Source organism: Alligator sinensis, unplaced genomic scaffold (assembly GCF_000455745.1).
Source record: "Alligator sinensis unplaced genomic scaffold, ASM45574v1 scaffold468_1, whole genome shotgun sequence".
Classification (NCBI taxonomy): Eukaryota; Metazoa; Chordata; order Crocodylia; family Alligatoridae; genus Alligator; species Alligator sinensis.
Window position 1 is genome coordinate 939,959 of NW_005842087.1, and position 12,028 is coordinate 951,986.

Consider the following 12,028-nt stretch of genomic DNA (forward strand, 5'->3'; position numbering starts at 1 on the left):
CATGATGGGCCACAAGTGCCATGAGTGCCCTGAACCTTGGCTGCTCAACTAAGGAGGAGGGCTGGCCATCCACAGTGAGCATCTCCCCAATGCTCTGGGTGATCTTGCTCAACCTTGTAACGTGCCCTGCTTTCTGTCTGCCTTTCCCCCACTGCCTTTCTGTCTGCCTGTTCCCGGGTGTCCTGCCTCTGCTTCAAGGGAACAGGGACTTTAGAAAGAGAGGGGACTTCTTTTTGGGCATGCTCCCACTGGTGCCAGGCTGAGGAGGAACAAGGGTAAGCAGGCAGTGCCTGCAGAGATGCATCAGCATCCCCATGGTGCTCATGTGTTTTGTTCCCTTGCCCCAGCTGGTTTGGGCTCAACAGTGCAGGCAGATAGCATATGTGGGATCATCTGCCAATTTACAATGATCTGTTCACTTCTGGGGTGCCTGTGCATGTGTGGATGCTGCCTTTTCCCCTTTCTCAGCAGGCAGAGGCACAGCAACAGGAGGAGTGGACTCAGCTGAGACACTTGCCTCTGGACCTCAACTTCCTCTGAAGTGCTTTCTGGGGAAAGAGACCTGGTACTAGGGGAAACTTGAGGGGTGTGGAGCACAAACTCAGACGATTCCCACTCCTTCCCCAGAATTTCCCTTGTTATGGCACTCAGATCCAGGGGGCATAGGGCATATCAGCCTGTGCTGGGCCCAGAGGGTGAAGAGTGTGAGCGGCTAGTGCTGGCAGAGCAGAGGGGAGGTTGTGAGTAGATGGAGGAGCAGCTGGAGGTGGCAGAGCAGGGGGAGGGTGGCAAGCAGCCAGAACTGGCACCGCATGATGGCAGTGGCACGTGGCGGTCATGGCAGGGCCTGTTCAGGACTGTCTTTAGGGTCCACAGAGCATGGGGCCCAGTCATCCTGATTGGTTCCCCTGAGGGACAGCTCTGCAGAACTCAGGGAGGGGGATCCTGCCACTGTGTGCCACCCCATGCCACTGGTCCGGGAAGGCATGGGAGCAAGCATATGCCTGGATCTTCATGGGGTGAGCTGGGCTGAGCTGCACTGTGTGGGGTGGCTGTGCTCCAGGAGGCTAGCCTCAGCTGTAGCCCAGAGCGTAGCCCTGGCTCTACCTGCCCCGAAGAGTGCAATGGAGTGGGGGCTATGGCACGGCTGCAGACACCCTAAAATTCCCCATAACCCCTGCCAGTGGCCCTGCCCCAATCCAGGTGTATGCACCCACCCCCATGCCCACTGCTGTCTCAGCCAGGGTGAATCCAGGACTTGTCTGGGAGGTGCAGGGAGGCTAGGCAAGAAGCAGGAGAGCATAGCCCCACTCCCAGTGCCTTTCACCACCCATCTAGAGCACAGCCTGTGAAAATCCAGGGGCACACACTTGCTCCCATGCCATCCCAGACCAGTAGCATGCAGCAGCATGCAGTGGTGGGAGTCCCCCTGAAATCGGGGAGACTGCCACAGGTACCACACTTTGAGGGCGCTGTGCACAGTCCTGTATGACTGTCACGTGTTGCCATGTTTTGCCAGGTCTGGCTGCTCACCACCGCCCTCCCCACTCTGCTGGCTCTGGCCACTCCTCCAGCCACTTGCAACCCCCTCCTTCACTCCACTGGCTCTGGCCACTCAAACTCCACCCCCCTGGGCCTATATGCTCCAGGCTGATATTCCCCAGGCCCTGCACACCCCTAGGGATGACTCTGCCCACGCCCCTCTGTCCTGGAAGGGCAGCTTGTCCCAGCCGCAATCCCTCCCTTGGTGTGAAGGCATTGATCTGCCCCACCACACCTCTTCCCTCCCTCCTTCAGCCACCACAATAGATTTACCAGCTGGAGGCGGCTGTGTCCAGCATCCTCAAGGATTGCTGCCTATTTAGTCTATGGCTGAATCTCCAAATTGGCACCAAATCTCCAAATCTGATTTGGCCTAATTGAATCAGGACAGTGATTTGAATCACCAAACCAAATCACTGTCCCTACAAATCAACCAAATCTGAATCAAATACTTGCCACTTTGCACAGATCTACTAGACAGCCACAGGGTAGACTTGGCAAGTCCCAGCCATACTCCTGCTTACCAGCCCTCTAGTGTCAAATCAGAGCTGTGCATGTTAGAGGGGGTATTAACCCTTAACATGTGACTGCTCACTGCATGTACTATCTTTAATATCTCCAAACATTTCTTAGAGTTACCATGTGCAAGGTGCAATGACTACCTTACTAACCTTAATACATCACAAGGTTCCAGTGATTTGCAACTGTTGGAAGTAGCCATGTGACAAGGCTTTCAGAAACAAAAATGTTTACCAGACAGAATCGGTATTCCCAGAAGCCTCAAAGTTGTACAGTTAAATGCCAAACATGGATACATAAGAGACATTCTCTTTTTGATCATATTGGTTTTGGATAAGACCATTTACTGTGATATAGCTCAAGTTACAAAAATGCATTGACCATAAAAACATATAGATGAGAGGTAGATAAAAATCCCACTAAATCATTTTCTTCATGTACCTCAAATACAGAGTATTCCCAAGTTCTCTATTCTCAAGAACTTTAATAGTGCTCAGTAGGGGTATCCCTTCAGTGACTAAGAGATCTCAAAGTTAAGCCATTTTCCCTGACAGTATTTTATGACTCATTTCAAAGCAAAAATGGACCCCTTTGGGAATCTAATATATCAAACATTTCAGCTTTAATACATTAGATCTATTTTGCTGTCTTCACTATTCAGTTCTATGCCAGAAAAGTGAAATAGCACAACGTAGATTTAATACAGTACTCCTTTTTTCAGTATTCATTACCTGAAGTAATTGAGTCTATTGCTTAAGTAAGGACTCCTGACCAGGAAAACCCTCTGTGATAACAATTACTTGTGATGATAGCTCTGTTAAACTAACCTAGTGGTCAAAAGACTTAAAAGAAATGTGCCAGGTGTTTGTCTACAAGAGGATAACATCTCTAAGATTAAAAGACATCATTTTTATTGTGTGATTATTACTTTGCATGTAGAGTTGGTCTAAATTTATTGCACTAGTGATAAGTTCACTGTGTGATAATTACTTTGTACTTGTGGCTGGTCTTACTTTGTACATGTGGCCAGTCAAAATGTATTGTACGACTAACCAATTACTTGCATAATGTTTGTTATGTGCAGCAGGGCCTTATTTACATCACAGGTTAGAATTTTATTTATGGGGTTCTTGCTTCGAGTAGTAGATTTTTTGGTATATTTTCACTGGAGGAAATGCATGGCAATATACAGTTCTAATCTATTTAGATTCTCAAAACTTAGACCTTCCCATCTCCTTCAAGGTCAACCATCTTAGTCATAACCCTTTTTGATTCCACCTTCTTTCAAAAAGTAGGGATGCACTTGTTTGTGTTCTGTTTGTTCACAAGGTTTAAACTTTCCCTATCCATGTGAGAGAGCCCTTAAATGGGGAAAAACACACCATGAAAAATGAAGACTAAGACCCCATTCAAATGGCAATTTTAACCACAAAGTTAGATGATAAGGGACAGCCCTGCTTGTATGGAGTCTCAGGGGGTGTTTTGTCAATACTTTCAATAAGAGCAGACCCTAATGGATTTTTTAAACTCTCCTTCCAGTAAACAGGAGACTTGTCATTGATTTCAGCAAGAACTGCATCTAGCCCTGACACTATGCAGTTTGATAAATTTAGTTATTTGCAGCTTTCAAAGTATTTCTAATAATATTCATTTATTCTACCCAGCTATCAAAGCTGATGTAATCTCTCTTTTTATTTTAGGCAACATTTGCAAGTTTGTATGGGCTATGGCTTTATTTATATCAGTTATTTCATCTTCTTTTTATCCTTTTATATTACCCTTCTTTATACCATTTGTACTCTGTCAAACTCCAACAACAAAATATAAAAATTAAACAAAGGTTTAGAAGAACATTTCAGGACTCTGATAAAAGTTCTTTTGATCTCAGTTGTAAAAATGTGTGAGGATTTAGGGACTTTCTGATTTCTGCCATCCCTAATAATAATTATACGCACGGTTTTCAGAACTCCCTGTTTAAAGACCCTGTCCTTGATCAGACTACCTGGCTTACCTCTAGGGAGTTTGTCATATCTCTCAGATGCCAACTATAGATACAAATAGCTAGACTGAATCATGCCATTTTTAATCCTTTGTTGATTATATTAAATATGAAAGGAAACATTTGGTTGATGTGTTTCTAGCAAAACTAATATGATAAACTGCAAAATGACAGAAACAATCAGGCAGGAAATGACTACTAGAAAATGGAGAGCACAGTGTTTTCAGATTGGATCTCTGCAATCATTTCAGACACCAGGTATCTAAATTTACTGTGACAAACAGCCATGACCTTCTAACCAAGCTCACAAGGGGTGGCAGAAACATGCAATAACCAAAGCCAGCTGCCTACACTGATTACTTCTGAATTCCTCTGCACATTTTTATTAGAGTGTATATTTTAGATTTTTATGCAGGATAGTCCTTACACAAAAATAATGTATTATATCATGTTAAAACTAGGAGACTAAGCTGCCCTGAGCACTATATGTTATTGCCCTATTGTTTCAGCTAAATGTAAAGAGTCAGTATAATGAAGGTGGATACAGACTGAGTTTAGTTACATAATAGATGTGGTAGATACAGGAGGTGGGAGCTGTCCCGGAGGTGGGGTGGGGAAGGTGAATCATGGTGACTACCCTAGGCCCTGTGCTTTGCGGGGGACCCACAGAGCCGGGCCAACTTCACATCTGGCCGCTCACCACCCCCTACCCACCTGCTATGGCCACTGCTACCATGTTCAGGCCCCACACAGGCTGATTTGCCCCAGGCCCTGAACCCTTCCATGATCTTCTCTGGGTACATACCATAACCTTTCTTTTAAAATGAATCAAATCTTCAAGCACAAAGCTCCTCTATCTCATTATCAGGTCACATGACTCCTTAGGTACTCTGTTGTTTTGTGCAGAAATACTATTGAGAACTGCACACCTGAAAAAAATCAAAATATCAGAGTGAAGAACATTTTACCAAAAAAACAATGGTGTGGAAGTAGCTAAGTATTTTAAGAAATTGTAACCAAAATTTAATAGGAATGGTATCTTACAATATTTATTGTAATTTCATAAATTATGTAAAAATGTGAAATGAATACTCAGCAGCAGAACTCAAAGACTATTTATTTTAACTCAGTATCTGATTATGGTTGGGCAAGTAAAGGGCACTTTGTAACTGAGCTTTGGGCTCAGCTTCAGTGACATGAGATTAAAATTTAAAGACAAGAGACAAATGGTTGTATCATTATTGTAGAGTTTTCACTCCTTTCAAGTCCTCCCTGTGAACATTTCCCCATGAACAGGTAGATTTCCTCTCCACTCAATCCCATGCTTATTGATATTGTCTCTTTAAAGAAACAAATCAATAAATGCTACTACCTGAGAAAGGCATCCGAATTCTGGAAGAGCTTGGGTTATTACTTGGTTTCAGTTTATTAACAATAATTCTTTTAGACTTCCATTTCTCTTGTTCAAGATGAGCAAACACAAATTTACAATAACTCATCCTAATAATCTCCGTATAATAGAAAGGAAGGTATATGAGCAGAATATACAATAGATAGCCTTCTGATTTGGAAGAGACTGGATGTCAAAGTAAATATATGGTTTTCAACAGAAACCTTGACAGGATTTTTTTTTTTAATAGAAACAATGGACAAGAAACTGTAGTTTTTTCACCATAGCAGCATTTCTTCTTAGACACAGTAGAAGGGAAAAGATATTAAAACTGAATTATATTTTACTGAGGCAAGAAAGCCACCATGAAGCTGGAGGCAGAATAGTAGATCATAGAATCATAGAAAGTTAGGGTTGGAAGGGACCCCAGGAGATCATCTAGTCCAACCCATGCTCAAAGCAGGACCAGACCCAACTAGATCATCCCAGCTAAAGCGTTGTCTAGCCGGGTCTTGAAAACCTCCCAGGATAGAGATTCCACCACCTCTCTGGGTAACCTGTTCCAGTGTTTTACTACCCTCCTAGTGAGAGAGTTTTTCCTAATGTCTAAGCTAAACTTTCCTTGTTTCAAATTGAGACCCTTTCTCCTTGTTCTGTCACATGTCACCACTGAGGACAGTTTAGCTCCATCTTCTTTTGAACCCCACTTCAGGTAGTTGAAGGCTGCTATTAAATCCCGCCTCAGTCTTCTGTTCTCTAGAATAAATAAGCCCAGTTCCTCAGCCTCTCCTCGTAAGTTATGTCCCCCAGACTTTTCACCATTTTTATTGCCCTCTGCTGAACTCTCTCCAATTTCTCCACATCCTTTGGGGCCCAAAAGGGAACACAGTACTCCAGATGTAGCCTCACCAGTGATGAATAGAGGCGAATAATCAGTTCCCTTGACCTACTGGCAACACACCTACCAATGCAGCCCAGTATGCCGTTAGCCTTCTTAGCAGCAAGCACAAACTGCTGGCTCATATTCAACTTATTGTACACTCTAACACCAGGTCCTTTTCTGCAGAGCTGCTGCCTAGCCAGTCAGCCTTGAGTCTGTACTGGTGCATGGGACTGTTCCATCCTAAGAGCAGGACTTTGCACTTCTCCTTGTTGAATCTCATGAGATTCCTTTTGGTCCAATTCTCCAATTTATCTAGGTCACTTTGAATCCTAGCCCTATCCTCCAGCGTATCTACTACTCCCCCCAGCTTGGTGTCATCTGCACTATATTCCATCTTTCCAGATTTCTGATGAAGACATTGAACAAAACTGGCCCCATGACCCCTGGGGCACTCCACTTGATACCGGCTGCCAACTAGACATCAAGCCATTGATTACTACTCTCTGAGCCTGATGCTCCAGGCAGTTATCTATCAACCTTACATTCCATTCATCCAGCCCATACTTCCTTAGCTTGCATGTGTAGTGGGATACCATATCAAAAGGTACCGCTAAAATCAAGGTACACCACATCCAGGGCATGAGTGACTACATGGCTCTGGGGGCCTGGCTTAAAAGGTCAGGGGTCCTCCTGGTCAGAGGTCACAGTCAGCATCACAGTGCTGCATTGGAGAGGTCAACTTGCAGCTCCAGAGCTGGTGCCACCATGTGGGTTTTGGCTTCTTTGACCATGATTCATATGTCCATGAAAAGGGCATGCTGGGATGTGATGGTCTACATCTCTCATCAAAAGGTAAGCGTCTGTTCTTGCACAGGATGGCTGATCTCCTATGCAGGGCTTTAAACTAGGTTTGTCAGGGGATGGGGATGCTGAAGACAGGGTGAACCTAAGATCAATGGATCACAAGCCACATGCTGGAATACCCCACATAAGTACCAAGGGGCCTGTTAGGCATCAGGACAGCAGGGTACCAAGGGTAACCATAGAGAGGTTTAAGTATCTCTACACTAATGCTAGGAGCATGGGGAACAAGAAGGAGGAACTCACACTCCTGCTTGCAAACAAAGATTTTGACCTGGTTGGGTTAACAGAAACCTGGTGAGACCCTACCCATGATTGGGCAGTAGGTGACTACAGGATGTACAGATGAGATAGTGTGGAGAAAAAGGTGTGGGGGGGTCATTTCTCTATATGTTAAGGAGCAATACACAGCTTCAATAATCAAGATAGGATCAGATGAGGGGCAAATTGAGCCACTGTGTGTCAGAATACAAGAGAGTCAGGGGGAAAGGGACTTGGTAGTGGGACCATCACACCAGACCACCACACCAGGAGTATGAGTTATACCTGGGATTCTCAAGGCAGCTCTCAGAGGCAGTACACTCAAGGGACATGGTTGTCATGGGTGACCTAAACTATCCTGACATCTGCTGGGAGAAGCAATCAGCTAGATGTGCCCATTCACGTAGGTTCCTAACCAACATACAGGAGCTTCACCTAACACAGGAGTTATACAGTCCCACTAGGGGGAATGCCTTACTGGTGTTAGTGCTTGCTACAGGGGATAACCTGGTGGGTGATCTGCAGATACAGGGTAACCTAGGGGATAGCAACTACCGATTTTTAGAACTCACTATCCAGCAAAAGGTGGGAAAGATAACTAGTAGTGCAGAAGTGCTAGAGTTCAGAAAGGCTAACTTTGATGAGCTCAAGAGATTAGTAAGAGAGGCACCGAAGGGTAAGAGCATTGGTGAGATGGGAGTCCAGGGAGGGTGGGCGTTCCTAAGGTGAATGATCCTTCAGGCATAAAAGGGGACCATCCCAGTGCACATAAAGGGAGGTAAAAGAGCCAAGAAACCCTCTTGGCTAAACAGGGAAATCCAAGAGAGCCTAGGGAGAAAAAAAGAAGCATATAAACTGTGGAAGTATACCAGCTTGGCTCGCACTTATAGGGAATCAGTTAGGAAGGCCAAAGCAGAAATGGAACTTAGGCTGGCTACAAAAATTAAAGACAATAAAAAGTCCTTCTTTAGGTACATAGGGAGTAAAAAGAAGGCACATGGCAGCATAGGGCCCCCTATAGCATGAACAAAGTGTGCCCCCAGAGGCTGGGGAGGCATGGCGACTGCCCACAGGTGGCAGCGGCAACCAGGGAGCTCCCACAGGTGGCTGCAGTGGTGCTGGTGGGGGGGGGGTTGTGGGGGTGGTGAGTGGCAACCACCTGCAGGTGCCACTAGGAGCATCATTAGTGCTTCTTTCAGGGGGTGTACGTGCATCTGTGTTCACCCCCTATGCAACGCCAATGCCCTACAGGACAGACTAGAGCAATTGGTAACAGATAGGAGGAACAAAGATGAGCTCCTAAATGAGTTCTTTGCATCTGTATTCCTAAACACAGATAAAGACATATCTCCTAACGGGGCTATAGACAGGCACAAGAGGGACTCCAACCCACCAACAGTTAGCACTGACCTAGTGAAGGAGCATTTGGAGGGGCTGGACGTTTTTAAGTCAGCTGGCCTGGGCGATCTTCATCCAAGGGTTCTGAAGCAATTGGCCAGTGTCATTGCAGAACCACTGGCAAGGTGGTTTGAGCACTCATGGCACTCAGAACATGTCCCAGAGGACTTGAACAGGGCCAATGTGGCCCTTATTTTCAAGAAGGGGAGAAATCATGATCTGGGTTACTATAGGCTGGTTAGCCTCACCTCTATTCTTGGGAAAACCTTCGAAAAAATTATTAAAGAGCACATTTGTGAGAGTCCAGTAGAAAAATAATGCTGAAGGGCAACCAGCATGGCTTCATAGCAGGTAGATTTTTCCTGACTAACCCTGTTTCTTTTTATGACCAGGTCACAAAATGCTTGGATGCAGCAGTTGAGGTAGATGTCATTTATTGGATTTTAAAAAGGCCTTTGATATGGTGTCACATCCCATTCTTATAAACAAATTAGGTGATTGTGGCATACATTACTACATGGTCAAGTGGGTGGAGAATTGGCTTATGGGGCACACGCAGAGGATGGTCGTGGACGGGTCATTTTTGACCTGGAAAAATGTGTGCAGTGGAGTTCCCCAGGGTTTGGTCCTTGGAGCAGTGCTATTCAATAGATTCATCTGTGATTTGGATGAGGGCGTGGAAAGCACTCTGTCTAAATTTGTGGACAACACCAAATTATGGGGCAAAGTGAACACAATGTGGGGCAGGGAGCAGATTCAGGCAGATTTGGACAGGTTGGGAATGTGGGCAGAACAGAATAGGATGCAGTTTAACAAAGATAAGTGCTACATCTAGGGAGAAAGAATCACCAACACACCTAGAGGCTGGGAGGTGACTTTCTAAAAAGCACAGCAGCAGAAAGGGATCTCAGAGTCATAGTTGACTCCAAAATGAACATAAGTTGTCAATGTGATGAAATGATAAATAAAGCCAACCACACTCTTTTCTAAGGAGGTGATACTTCCCTTCTATGCAGCTGGAGTACTGCATGGAGACCACAGCTGGAGTACTGCATCCAGTTCTGGGCACCAGACTTCAAGAGGGATGTGGATAAACTTGAGAGGGTCAGAGGAGAGCTACTCATATGTTTATGGGTCTACAGGTTACATCCTACTAGGCAAGATTGAAGGACCTGAATCTCTTCATCCTCCAGAAAAGAAGGCTGAGAGGGGATCGTTTAGCTGTCTACAAATTCATCAGGGGTGGCAGGAAGAAATAGGGGATACTCTGTTTACCAGGGCACCCCCTGGGGTTACTAGGAACAATGACCATAAACTGACAGAGAACAGATTTAGATTAGATATTAGGAAAAATGTCTTTATGGTGAGGGTTGCCAAAATCTGGGATGGACTTCCAAGGGAGATGGAGCTTTACCCTACCTTGGAGATCTTTAAAAGGAAACTAGACAAGCATCTAGCTGCCTTGTGACCCCAGCGCTCTTTCCTGCCCAGGGCAGGGGGCCAGACTCAATGATCTACTAAGTTCCCTTTCAACCCTAGAAATCTATGAAATGTATGAATCCACCAGTCTCCCCACATCCACAGAGCCAGTCATCTCATCGTAGAAGACATGTCTGGTGGTCAGACATGACTTGCCCCTGGTGAACCCATGCTGACTCTTCCTAATCACCTTTTTCTCCTCCAAGTCCTTACAACTAGATTCCTTGAAGATCTGCTCCATGATTTTTCCAGGGACTGAGCTGAGGCTGACTGGTCTGTAGTTCTCTGGATCCTTGTTTTCCCCTTTTCTAAATATTGGCACTATGTTTGCCCTTTTCCAATCATCTGGGACCTCTCCTGATCACCAGGGGTTTTCAAACATGATGGCCAGTGGATCTGAAATTACATCAACCAAACCCCTCATCATGCTTGGGTGTTTCCCATCCAGCCCCATGGATTTGTATATGTCCAGCTTTTCTTAATAGTCCCTAACCTGTTCTTTCACCACTGAGGGCTGCTCACTTCCTTCCCAAACTGTGCTTCCCAGTACAGTATTCTGGAAGCTGACCTTGTTTGTGAAGACTGAGACAGAAATGGTATTAGGCACTTTAGCCTTTTCTACATCCTCTGTCACAAGATTTCCTCCCCTATGCAGTAAGGGACGCACACTTTCCCTGATCTTCCTCTTGCTAACAGTGTACTTGTAGAAACCCTTCTTGTTATCCTTAACATCCCTTGCTACCTGCAACTCCAATTGCTCTTTGACCTTCCTGACTTTATCCCAGCGTGCCCGAACAATGCCAATGTTAGTCCCAATTCAGTCTACATCCAGTGTTACTGTGCAATAAGGCCTGCATGAATAGGAAAGTATTTGATTCAGATTTGGATTCAGCCAATTCAGAGGACAGTGGTTCAATTTGGAGATTCGGATCACTATCCTGAATTGATTTGGCCAGATCAGCTTTAGAAGATTCAGCGCTGATTTGGAGAGAATCAGAGATTTGGATTGGCCGGGGAGAGGCAGGCACAGCAGGGAAGCTGCAGGGTCCCCCACTCCTCTTCCATCTGGGCCTGCCTCTCCGTGGGTGGGGGAGCTTCAGGAGAAGCCTCCATGGCTGCCCTGCCCAAGCCCATCCCCCGCCCAGGCCCAGCCTAGTCCTGGCACTTAAAAAAATAAATAAATAAATAAAAAGCCCTGCACTCACCAGCAGTAGCTGCAGCTGTGTGGGCTCTGGGGCCATGTGGCAGAGCTCCCCACACAGCCTCTGTTCCCCGATCTCCCCCCTTCCCAGCCCAAGCATCCTGGCAATTAAAAAAAAAAAGCCCTGCACTCACCAGCTCTGGCAGTCGGGATTGGGAGCTCATGGCAGAGTGCCCCCCACCACAGCTCAGGGCAGTGGGAGGCAGCAGGGATCACTGCCCCCCCGCCCCAGCACCTTCATGGCAGCTGCCTCATAGTGCAGGTGCAGCGCAGCTCAGCAGGGCACCACATGCTGTCTGGGAGCTGGGGTGGCTCCCTGTGCAGTGCTCAGCCCCAGCAGCACCAGTTCCCAGTCAGTGCATGGTGCCCTCCTGAGACGTGCTGCACCTGAGCCATGGAGCAGCTGCCATGCAGGTGCCAGGTGGGGAAGCAACCCCCGCTGCCCAACCCTGCCCCATGTGGGGGGGGGGGGGGCCTCCCCCAACCCTCACACAC